This window comes from Colletes latitarsis, chromosome 3, assembly GCF_051014445.1.
Source record: "Colletes latitarsis isolate SP2378_abdomen chromosome 3, iyColLati1, whole genome shotgun sequence".
Classification (NCBI taxonomy): domain Eukaryota; kingdom Metazoa; phylum Arthropoda; class Insecta; order Hymenoptera; family Colletidae; genus Colletes; species Colletes latitarsis.
The window spans coordinates 33,956,146-33,969,458 of NC_135136.1; the positions used below are offsets into that span (position 1 = coordinate 33,956,146).

The following is a 13,313-nucleotide window of genomic DNA, read 5'->3' on the forward strand; positions in this document are numbered from 1 at the left end:
TGGCAGTTTGTCAAAACGTAGTTGTAGACGTCGGGGAACGGTTGCTTTCTATCGACGGGCATTAATGTTACGTAACTTGGCCCGACTGGCACGATAGACCGCAACCAGCAGGTAATTGGTTCTAATAATTTTCATAACAACAACGCGGAAGTGGTTCCAACGAAACGCATGCTTCTGGTCTCTCTAATGCATGAATTTTTTCTTTCGGGAAATAACTCTATTTTCTATTAATAAAAGATTCTATTCTTTTCTTTAAACCCTTATCTAGTGCCTTGGAGCATTTTTATGCTCAAACGTATGCTATTAATCCCTTGACTTACGATTTAATTCCAAATAATTTTGTTTAAATCTGTTCGTACAAGGAATGAATTTACGAGTACCTCGTGAACGTAAAAATGTGTTGATTTTAATAAGACTTTATGAATCGTCAATGTAGGGCAAGGGGTTAAAAAATGAAAAGCAGCTTACTTGCACGATTGCCTTTATTTAATGCAGTTTGTAACAATATTAATGAAATAAATTTTAGTTATTGGGGCTGTTAAAGTACTTGACGATATCATTTAAGGGTTGAAGTTGTATCGAGTAGTCGTATTCGTTTTGATTAAAAATATTAAAAGTAAAACACAAATTTATAAAATGCATGCAAACAAAAACAAAATTGTGACGTTTAAATTAATAATAGGTTTTATCTACATGTAGATTTTGAGAATTTTTACTAAATTTCTCAGTTCCCTTTCCGAGACAATTTTTAAGGCCTATGTGTGTCAGAACAGATAAATACTAATGGATATTTAGGAAGGTTTTCTGAATCCTACGCCATTCGTCTGTGTGCGTGATGCCTGGGGAGATTTTGCACAGTCCATTATTTTATATTAGGGAACAGGTTCATAAATTTTGTCCTTCGCACGGACTGTTTCCCTGAGAAACAGCTAACTGATTTTGTCCAGCTGCTCTCGATCTTGTAGGAAACATAAAATCACGGAGACACAGTGTAAACCCCAGTCGAGTTCCTATAAATAAATTTTAACTAGTGTATATTATTAGGCCACTGTGTAGATCAATGTGCACAAAGGATACGTATATTTCAACGGTTTAATGCCTCGACTAACGGTCGTAACTCTTAAACAATGTAAAGAGACGCAAAAGCAATGAAAAATACTTCTATTTGATCTTGTTTCCCCAGTAATAGTCTCTTTTGTACTTCGACAGCTCTTAATCGCAAACTGAGCTGGTATAATTAATCCTTCGAAACTGTTTGTTATTGATATCTTTCAATCCAGTTGACCATTCTGTTCGATAAGAGCACTCGATATTTCTTTAGTTCGTTGTGTGTTAGGAGCGATAATGAATAGGGTTTCGAACTAAGAATCGACAAATACACATTTGCAGTTAGTTTCTTTAATAGATTTTTGTCAATTACGATAATATTTGTTGCCTTTTCGATGGTGGAAACGCGAATTTTTATGTTCGAGCTTCATTTACCAGATATATTAAATTGTTTATTTTATTATTACTACAGGAATCTGTATAATGTAAAATAGTAATTATTATAGATGCGTTGGAATCATAAAAAATATTCGACACCAGGAACACGCAATCAACCATATTTTTTACTTTTTACTTCTTCCAAGAAAGCAATTTATTTAAGCTCATAAAATATTTCCCGAGAAGTAATTAATTTTTCAGCGTACCAAGTTGTTTCCGTTATGTACGAATCCATTTAAAAAACCATTATACGGCGAAGAGGATTCAAATCCGCTGCCTCTAGAGCACATAAACTTTCGGTTCTATAATTCAAGCCACGGCTAATATTATTTCGAGGAAGAAACTAATTTAATTTGATATTCGTATACATTGCAATACATTTAATAATAGGTATATAATTTTCTGTTAATTTATCGTGCGTTCAAATTAGACACAATAATTTTAAATAACACGTTGATGAGTCTTCTAAATACTTTCTTTTACGTTTAACATTGTTTCAACCTAGTTTTCAATTTTCTTTCTGTCTGGCGCGTGTTGCAAAAATTACAGTTATTGCACTTTACTAAATAGATAATACGTGTTTTATCTTACTTGTCGACTTTATCTTTGCCAAGAACGATAGTATAGTTTACTTTATTGAAAGGCTTGAATACTGATTTAAAGATCAAACTTTTCACAGAACGTTTCAAATAGTTGATCATATTTTTCTAAAGTTAAATATTGATAGCAATGATAGTTGGTTTGGAAATTTATGGAATATTAAACCTTTGGATTGCTTTTCTTTATCATTCATTTCTTCAATTCGTTTAAGATGTTTAATTCTATTTTTTGTCATCTTCAATAGATTATTACAAAACTAAGACAGTACAATGTTGAATGGAAATTCAATGATCTAATAAGATTTTTTCAAACTGATTACATTAGAAGTTCCATTGAAATAAATCGGTACGACGTTCTGTGTTTGGAGTTCGTTCGAAACAAATTACACGATACTCTTCGTCACAGTAGCACTGGAGTTTTCATTTAATTTTCAATCTTCATATTTACAAAATACTCATATCGCGAGAACACATTCTACAACAAAAATGTTAAAAAAATGATTATTGACGTTCGTGACGATGTTCGTTCGCTCGAAGTCGAAATGATAGGTATCAGCAAGACGAATGTTCCTCCTCGAGCAGAATGGTTTCCTGTTATCGAAAGTATCTCGAAGCAGAGAGGCATTTCACCGTGAGTTCGGTAGCCATTGGTTTGCCAGGCCGATTGGATCTTTTCGCTCGAGTTCGACGACAGCTATTGAGGTACTCGTCCTCTCGATAAAGATTGAGATTGCTCGGATGCCCGATGCAGCCCCGAGTATTCGATATTCGTTGGATCCACTCAATTATCGATCGTCGTTTCAATAAACCCGAGCAATCTTCAACAAAATCCTTCCCTTTAACGCCCACGCGACTAAACCCCCCGCGAGCGATATGAAAGGGTCCATAAGCACTATCGAAATTATGTTTGCACATACTTCGAACCGTGACCTATCGACTGAACCGTAGCCTTCCAAAAGCAACCTTCGAGTGTCTGGCTTGCCAATCAACCCTGTTTCACCCTACCGTTTGCCAGACGACAGGGTAAACATGGATTTATGTCCACACGGTTGTTCGAGTCAACACGCCAAGACGAAATTTCGTGGCACGAAATATTCAGATCGTTTGTCGGACACCGCGTTTCCTACATTCCTGTGTCTGTTTCTGGCACGTGATTTCTAATTCCTCGGGATAAATTCGAAATAAGAAAGACAAAAATAGAATTTTAGACACACGAAGCACAAATGATAGTTTTAAGTAGGTTCGAAGATCGAAATATGTTCGAAAGCTCTCGTGTAAATAAAGACATATTTGGTCTAATGCTCCTCGAATGGTTGTCCATTTTAAATGATACATTTTCCGTAATTTCCTCCATGTTTCATTGGGGTTGGGTGTTAGAAACACCATTAGTCGGTATGGCGAGGTTTTGCGCCGTTGCAGGAGGAGATAATCTTCGCTTGTCCTCGTTAAGATTGCATTCCCTTTGTGAAAGCACTTGGGGGAAGGTAGGAAGATAGAAGGGAAGAAACTCATTTCGCTGGTTAATGGAAATTACAGAGTTTTCCGTAGCGACGTCGGGAGCCGCGCGTATATGAACAGCTTCGTTAACTTCGCCGGATTTCCTTGGCTCCGCGAGCTCTCCCTTATCGCGAACGTAACCGCGTAAAGCTAAACGGTTCGTGACAACCGCCAGCATGTTTCATTTCCTATTCGGTGAATTATGAACATTAGCCCGACACCCGTGCCGATTTTCTGCTTGTTTCCTCGTTACCGCCTCAATCTAGTTAATCCGCGTGCAACGCGATACAACGCCGCGTCATTTAGCTTCTCAATGCAACAATAGCGTCTAACGTTGCAAGCCATTCCACTTTCTACCTGAGTATTTCCCGCCTGTCTGATCAGTCTCGCTTTAATCCACTGTGGCTACTTTGAAGTCGCGGTTGGGCATTAGCAGTTATTGTCTGTCGATTAATATCGACTAATTGCAAGTTAAAATTTGCACTTTGTTACTCGTGACTGCAATTAAAATGATATTATACGAAATAAAAGGAATTGTGTCTGATCATAATGGCAGGGATCTACTGAAACTGCAAAATGATTATTACTACTTCGTTGCTAGCTTATTTATAAAACTCGTAATAGGAAACTATAATAAATTGTTTGTATCGAAAATTAATTCTAATACCAACGTATAATTTGTTTGTTTCGTTTTTTGAAATTCTTGAGAATCTCGAGGTCTGTTATTGCTGTTGAAATACGAATTACGGAACGACTGTATTTATTTAGTAAAGTAACTTCAAACATGACAGTAAATAATATAATACGTCAACAATCATATTTTCGAAGGCAGAAATAAGAATAGAGAATCGTACTAAGTACGAAAAGCAACATCCTTTTGAATATTTTTCCATTAAATATATGTCTCGATAATTCTTTTTCCCCCCATGTAACTTTTCAAAAATCACAAACAATTTATTACATCGCTTTCCAATATTCCTGAGGTCTTACATTTTAGACAATTTGTTAAAAATCTCGAGAATTCTCGAGCATAGTAAAAGTTTTTCAAACGTCTGACCATTGCTGGTTTGATCTACTTAAACCGCGTCTGACTCGACGCACCGTATCTACGCGACGCTACTGGTTTCCTCAATTTCTAAATTATTTCTAACGTCGTTAATCGCATGTCGTTCGTAGTTTATTTTAGAACCGTAATTACCGTATTATGAATATAAGCGGGGAATTCGTGTCAAAGTTCATGGCGTAATTAGACTGATAATGCCATTAAAATTTGCGCCGGTTTGTTGTCGGCCAGTTAACGGAAATTGCTTTGCCGCCAATGTCATTACGAGATTCGCCGACATTACAAAGGCTCCGTACGAAGCTAAGTGGATCCTGGCAATGAGCCTTTGTACCACGCTGTTTCCGGGTCCGGTTCTTTTCGTTGAGCCTCAATCGTTCTCGAACTCGCGTTAGTAGAAAACTGCTGGATGAAAAACTTCTTCATCGATCCTCTTCTTGCTACGTTCCGCGAGCATTTTCAAGAAAACGTATTTTTCGAATGTACATGATCATCGTTTTAATCAATTTACGATACGGGCACAAAGAGCTTCCATCGAAGCTTTGGGAAAAATTAATTATTCACCGGTAAAAGCGAGTCAATTCTGACCCATACACTGTTAAACGAATAAAACTGCATTTTTATCATCTTCGAAATCCATTTTTAAACGATCTTTGGAGTTCCTTCAGGCTTTGTTTATAGATATTATCTTCTATCTATAAACAACGTACAGCCTACTGATAACAGGTTTTCCAATAGTATTTGTAAACCCAGATTTCATTAAAAAATCATCATTGATTTAACGAATGCAACTTTCAATCTTAACAAGATGTTTACAGATTTTAATATTTTTAACATTGAATTATACCTCGTCTCGAAAATCAATTTTTTCCGTTAGATATCAGGCTTTATTTTATTATTCAACACGGTTTATCGATTTGTTAGTTGCTGCGCGCGATATTGTATTACAGGTCAGATTATTGTCAAGTAGTAAATGAAAAGCTCGATGTTTTTCAGCCCCCGCGAGTCACAATAAAGGGACGCGCCAAGTTATGTATTCAGATGGGTGGAAATATTCAGACGAGTGGAAATATTCAGGTGGCTGGACATATGACACATTTTGTATCATGAATAAGAGTATTTTTATTTCCGTGAGTGTTGCGAGCACGCAAACCGTGTACGTTTCTCAGCCTCCTGTATAAGGTCTCTGAACAAACATTTCTTTGCAAACGAGAAATGAAAAAAAAAGAAAATAAAAATTGTACCACGATTGTTCGATGGTCCAAACCAGAAGCTCTTAAAAGGTACAAATTTTAAACAGAGCACGAACTCGATGAACGCCAAATCGGTGAATGACATTAATTTGTAATCTCGACAGTTTTGTGCGGGGCAAATCGCGACACAATGTGCATTCGATCGCGATGTTAATTAAGTCCCCCGAACGTATTCGCGCGATTCTTTATCCGTGGGCGCAATAACGGCACATCGATGTAAAAAATTGCCCTCGTTGAACGCGCACAATCTCTGTTAATGCATCGCGCGCCATTCAATACGCTGCAAACGGGTCACGAGTTTACCCCCGCGTTTCGTAAACTGCACGTTCATCGTCTCGTTTCCGCGTTAGAGGATTACTCATTGTTGTCGCTGTTCGACGATCGCGCGCGATAAAAAGAAAACCGACGGTGGCAAAAAAGGCCGAACAGAAGCGTAACCTACGACCGGAATAAAAATCAATCGCGTAGTAATTACAATCGGGGGTGGAAACCGTGAACAATTAATCCTGTTGGTCGTTCGTGGATCACGAATCGCGGAACTGGCGATAGGATCGTTCCAACGACGCGCTTATTAACCTTTTTTATCGCTGGAATTAATCGGTGGTAGGAAAAGTTGAATTAATTTCACAATTTATGTTTCAATAAATGTGCTTACGAATATACAGGGCGTTCGGCCATCCCTGGGAAAAATTTTAATGGGAACTGCTAGAGACTTCTGATTGAGGCTTCGTTAAAAAGTTAGTAAAAAATTAAATTAAAAAATTTCAAATCATACGTGGAAAAATTATTTTTGGTTGCAGGAGTCAATTACAATCATTTTTGGTGAATACACATGCCCCTGCAATCCTACGTACTTCTGAGAAAAAAATTCTTTTCTCCGAAAATATACTGTGTGGCCGGGAATGTTTCTGTAACTTTTTAACGAAGCCTCAATCAACAAATTAGTATCCATGATTTTCGTCTTGTTTTGGCCTCTAGAATCTCCTATTAAAATTTTTCCCAGGGGTGGCCGCACACCCTGTATGTAGAAATTATCTTCTCGACGTAGGATTTAATTATAATTTTTCAAACGTATGTCTAATTTTGTTTTTATATCCAATGCTTATGAAAGAGAACTTTGTTTTACGAATAGTTAGAGTAGGTTTTGTCTCAATTAGAAGAAAATGAATAAAACTGAAATGGGGCAGCGCAAAAAATTAATAATAAACCCGATGTCACGAAGAAGCATATTTATTTATGTTTGGACTTAGAAAATGTGACACGGATGGCCTCGTAATGATTCGATTTTGCTACGACGAAGGTACCATAGCTGATCGATCATGCAGAAGATGGTCTGAATAGTTTCTATCTCTGGTGATACCGATATCAGTGATCGTGATCGTTCTAGGCGACCTCGGGAAATGAAAACGGATGACTTGCACTGCTTGATCAAGATCAAGGAGGACTTTGAAAATAGTTTCCAATCGAGTGAACGAGATTGGGGAAATTTGAAACGGAGGAAAATGGGGACCACGCGAATCGAGTAAATACAAAAATTGTATAATTGTTGATATTACGGAGCAAATAGAATTGGTTTTATTAATATCGAGAAAACATAACTTTCGAGAACATTTAAATAACTTCGTCGCTGCGGTCGATCGTCAGCTTCCGTTCAAGTTACGATGAAATCACTCTTATCTTGGTTTCTTTTCTCCCCTATTCAATTCCATCGAAATCTGCCTAATTGCGGCTTCATTTTCATTTCGATGAAAGCGTATTAGTTGAACGGTTGTCATTCTTTAAATTGGTTTTCTTACATTTTCTTAATGTCTCGAACTTTTAGGACATTATGTTGGAAAGGTTGTTAACAAAGTTCGACAAATTAGTATGATTACAAGACTTTGAATCGAGTTCTGCATATGTGTATGAATCATTTAATTTCTGATTATTATTTCCCTTCGTACAATATGCAGATTTAAATATTTCATAGTGTATGCAACTAAAAAAACGAAGATGAATTAATTTTTACGAGATTTTATAGGATTAGACGTTCACTTTGAAAGGTTGTTAGTCTTCAAATTTGGGGTGCTGAAAACATATTTTTGGAATATCTTGGGAGGAAGATGGTTTTCTTTTAATTGTATGTTTTCGAATAAAGAATTTTTGAATTAATTATGTCTACCCTTTTAAACTGAATGTTACTCGATAAAAACCTTTTTAGTAAATTTTATCAAAGTCGTGAGAGCTCGATACGTTTCTCTAATGGCGACGATTCATGAACAGTTCGTCCTTTTGTCTCGAAATTTGCAACCCCCGCGCATTAAGCTCGTTTTTTCGTCAATTTTCTCCCCTTTGTGACGACATCCCCGCAGTGATATGGCGGCTTTGCGAACCGACGATGTATATTCTTCTCTCTACTTAATTAGAAAGCTTTTTAACGAGGTCGGTCACCGCATAGCGTAAAAGGTATGCCGACGATACCCCGTTGGGAATCGATAGAGTTCGCAGGCTAAATTGATCCTTATTGGCTAGCCATTACCGCGAAATTTCCTCTCTTCAGAATATTTCAGTGAAGGGGAAGGAACACGAAAGTCGCCTAATTGCGCTGTGCACGATTCAAGGTTTGTGTCAGCACATTTTTGTCAGCTCAGGGGTTGCAAAATAGAATTTTGAAAGCTTCAAATACCTTAATGTGGGATCGATAGATCAATTTTATAATTTCTTACACCCTATATATGCAATAGTTTCATTTACCAGACGATAAATTCAGATATAAAGAAAATAGTAATTGCAGACTTTTCTTGGTCTTCAGATATATATTAAAAAGAATGTTCTCTTATTTAATCAGAAAAGTAACGAGTGAAATAATTTTTTAAATACTCTTAAAATAATTTTGAGGACTTTTCAGATCTGATTAAACAAAAACACAAACTGTATTAGTCATTTTTTAAAACGTAGTGAACATTTGTCACGACATTTTGTCCCAACGTTTTCTCATATTATTTTTCTTAAACGTTTGCTAGATTCTAAGAAAATAAAGTCTCCCTAATTGCGAGTGTATTAGTTTTCAACGCAGTTTTCCTTAATTAACTTCTATTTTAGAGGAACATTTACTATCCATTATCAGATTATTGAATCTCTAATAAAACGATGTTTTTCTAGATAATTTGCTTTGGAAATAATTACCGGTCGCAATACATCTATCTTTATCTTTGAAACGTATCGTGGAAATTCATAAACATAATATCAACTGCACGCACGTACATAAATGCATAATGGTAACGCAAGAAAATAGAACATAGAAGTCCATTTAAGTTTGCCTTATCACTCTCTTTCGTGTCTCTAATCGTTCCAACGATACAAAACATCCGAGTTCCGTGTTTAATTCGGGCCAACGAATCGCTAATGACACGGTTACCTGTTTCATTATATTGGTTGAACAAATTGGTCGTTAAGCAGCTGGTATCGCAATATCGATTTCGTGGTAATTACCAAATCGTCGAATTATTGTTTCATTAATACGTACGGTCGTTTATAATCTCATTAGACATTAGCCAGGACATTTACGTTATTTTAGCAAATTAAATAGAGCTATTTTTAAGCTCGAATAACGATAAGATTGAACGTACTTTGGCTCTATAAAATAGATTCATTATGCACGCGATTGCTACAAAAAGAGAACAAAATTAAGGCCAGCAAACAAAAGACGTCAAAACCAATGTCCACAGATTGGAAAACCTATTCCAATCAAAACATTCGCCGCCGTTATTTGGTGTTGACAGATCTCAACAAACAGAAGCAGGAAAATATCAAAAATCGCAGAGATTTTTGATTGGAATGCTTTTGTAAAACCAATGAAGTTTCGTTGCGTAAAATTGACAATTTTTATATTCCATTACGAACGACGAATTTAATTAAGAGAACAATTTGGTATTTTGGAACGTGAATTAAAAATGGAAACAGCGAACATTTTGAGTCGATGATAATTCACATTTTTAATAAATATCTGTTAATCCTTTCCATGAAATTTTTATAAAATTCTATAAATTTCCGTTACTCGCTAAATTTCTGTGTAATACAGTGATTCTAAAAAGGAAGATAGCAGGTTTTTCGACCATGACAAGGACGATTTACGCGAAATTAGAGCTCACGTGTACAGCGTGCATATCCTGTGATTTCCAAGCTTCTTTGCACTAATTGTTGTACACACGCGGCACGGATAATACCGCGTAATTAGCGCTTTGAATTACCCTTCCATCCAAGGAAACGTACGAGCGATTTTCTTTCCAACCATTTATCCGATTACGATCTCGTCTGTACAGCATTAAACCATTCGAGTTTTGCAGTAATATTCGTATACAGGTTGTCTTTGCAGAGAGCCTAAATATCTCCTTTATTAAAAAAGGATCTTGTTTCTAATGCAATTTTTCTTCGTCTTGTTTTCAAGATCATTAATATTTCTTGCATTGTATAATTATCTTATAAATTACAATGATCTACGACTTCTATAAATATAATTTTCTCGCCAATATATTTTACACTATACAGTAAACAAATTTTGTCGAAAATACTACTACAAGGAGGTCAGTTAACGAAATCTAATATAAAAGGACACGCCTAAAATTCAATCTTAAAAGGGTTAGGGTCGAGAGATCGCGGAAAGGCGCGTAGAATAACCGAGAAATCGATCTCACAGTGCCAGGATGTATGAAATCGAAACGCTATTGTTTGCCTGGAGCATTATTCCGCGATTAACGTTAATGCTACGAGCTTTCAGCGGATGATGGTGTTTCGCCGATGTTAACAGAATTCACGGAGCTTGGTGGATTTAGGTTAAACAGGAATCGAATCTGGGAATGGGCGAGAAATTTAAAATTTACGAAAATTAACGCTGCACTACTGTCTGTTACCGACTAGAATTATCGTTCATAGGCATTGAGTAATTCAAAATTCAGAATCAACCTTGGTCTTAAATAATACAAAGTAAATTTGTTTAATAGACATTTCTTCGAGCAAAAGATATTTTTAAAACCCGAGAAAATGAGAATGTTACTATTCGTTTTTAAAAGAATATTTCGAACATGGTCGAAACTTTTATTATCAATTTTATGAAAATACACTTCCTCGGAGGAAGTATTTGTTTCGCGATGTTTGCAGAAGCTTTTGAAATATCTCCTATACGCCTTGTTCGAGATGGCGTAAAAAGACACGGTCGAAGGCTTCTGAATGCTTCGTATCTGTCTGCTTTTCTTGTAACTTAGGAAATAAGGAATAGTCGTGGGGCTGAATCTGTGCTACGACACCTTTTAAAGTTAAAAAGTAGCACACCCAGATGACATAGATTTTTGAATTGAACGTACAGTGGTACAATTCACATCCTATTTCAATAATCAAATTCTATTTAGACTTTTTGTTTCACGTAAAAATTAACGAAGATATTCCCAGTAACAGAAATCCCATTTACAAAAAGGTGTATATTTAAAAATGTTAATGACAGTCATTTAGTAAATCAAAGGGTGAGAAAAATTCTTAAAACTCCAATTTTACTCTTCCTACTGTTTCCTTGAGTTACATTAGAAGCACGTAATACAGTAACAAATATTACGTTATGAAATGTACGAAACAAATATTAAGGAACGCGATACCTATGTAGGTTTGTTTTATTTTCGAGGAGTTAATGAATTCGAACATTAAGCGTGGGTGTGCGGGTTATTCGTGTCCTTACGCGGTTACCTGACACAATAAACCGCACGTCCATGTACAAATGTATCGATTAGCGAGGTGATGCTGTTTGCGTGTAACCCTGGCTGCAAATCAATCAGGCTGCCCTAGTGAACATCCCTTAGCGCGATCCCTAGCGCTAGATACGTGTCCACAAAAGCAAGATTGAACGCAGTTTTTTCTATCTCGACGATAACGAGATTGACCCACAGCTTTCTCGCCGGATGGAGGTTTAGCGTCCGTGAGAAAAAATTAGGCGATATTTTGCTCTCGTCGAGTTTTGTAATCAACGGGAGACGGATGGCTAGGATTTTTAGACCTTTTTCGTATCTCAGTATCGTTAGACACGTTCTAGGATAATTCAATTAGATGATTCCAAAATTAAACGTACGTTCGTCGATTTTAAGTGAATTTTCTGTCAAACTCAATATGGAATCAAGAAATTAATAAATTAAGAAAATGTTTGCTGAACATTTGAATCTTGGAGTCCTTCGAAACCATAAAGATATCAATAAGAAAATAATGTAGATTGAGCTACATCGTCAACAAAGTTGTTACGGGAAAGAAATTAATTTATATACTTTTAATAGTTCCTCGACATTTCATCGAACTTATGGAACGACTAATGAATATTTATTTGCAAAAAACTGTATATCTTGACTGTACGTTGCTATATGGTCATTAGTTGCACGGTTTGCAACGAACCTATTTGCTCAATCAATAAAAACACCGTTCGATATGCAATGCGAGCAGTAATGGCCGCGTATTTTGATCCGTGAAAAAATTATTTGGTCTGCAATGTTTGCAATATCGCTTCGCAGCGTCGTTGCGTCCGGTTTATCAGCTTTGCGTACGAATGTGTGTTTCCATTAAAAAACCGCATCCAGCTGTCTGGCCATCGGTTTTGCACCGGTCGAGTGACTTTCGTAATCTGGCCTTTTCGTACTTTACGCTCGACGGAAATTTATTTTTCTTTCCATTGCGTATTTCCTTCGTTTCTCACCGTCATTATTTTAAGAAATTTATTTGCGAACGAAAATAAGAAATCCATATTAAACGCACTGTAACGAAACCAGTTGAAAGCGAGCTTTTTTAGTCCATTAATATAAGAGACAATCGCATAGAATAAAATAAAAGATTTTTCAAGATTCTTCTCAAAAGAGAGTAGAATAAAAACTAATAAAAGAAAGACTGGAAGAAAGGAGTTATAGAGTAATAATATTCCTACCAATCGTCGTTTAAACGAGCTAATAATTATTTATTTGACTATTATGAAGGGAGAAAGATATTAATTTTATTGTAGCGTAAAAACTCACGGTTCTTTTCGCGTAGGAAATTGCGTCGCCTCGACTTGCTGGGACTCTGATTTTATTCTCGTCTCGCCGATGGAAATTACAACTCGTGACAGCAACCGTGCCATAAATCTAATTACGGCGTTTAATTTTGACGGGATCAAAGAGCTTTATGCAATCTTAACGGTGGTGCTCGCGCGTGAACTTAAAATGAGTCGTAAAGGCGTGAGTTGAAAATTATTCTGGACGCATTCAACCGTCGCGGAAACGAACGAAAGTCCTGTTTACAAGATTTCCTGAAAAGTTCCATAGATTCCAACGCTTCTTTCAAACACGCCATTCCTTATTTCATTCTCTCATTTTTTATAATACTTCATTTTATATTTAATTTTGATTATAAGTTGTGTATTAAATTTTTCTATAAACT

The 13,313-nt window shown here is 36.3% G+C and overlaps 1 protein-coding gene across 5 annotated transcripts in view; it reads left to right on the forward strand.

The window, feature by feature from the left end:
- Window positions 1–13,313, forward strand: part of Pde9 (phosphodiesterase 9) — a 207,494-nt gene that overhangs the window by 141,526 nt on the left and 52,655 nt on the right. The gene's annotated exons all lie outside the window — the stretch shown is intronic.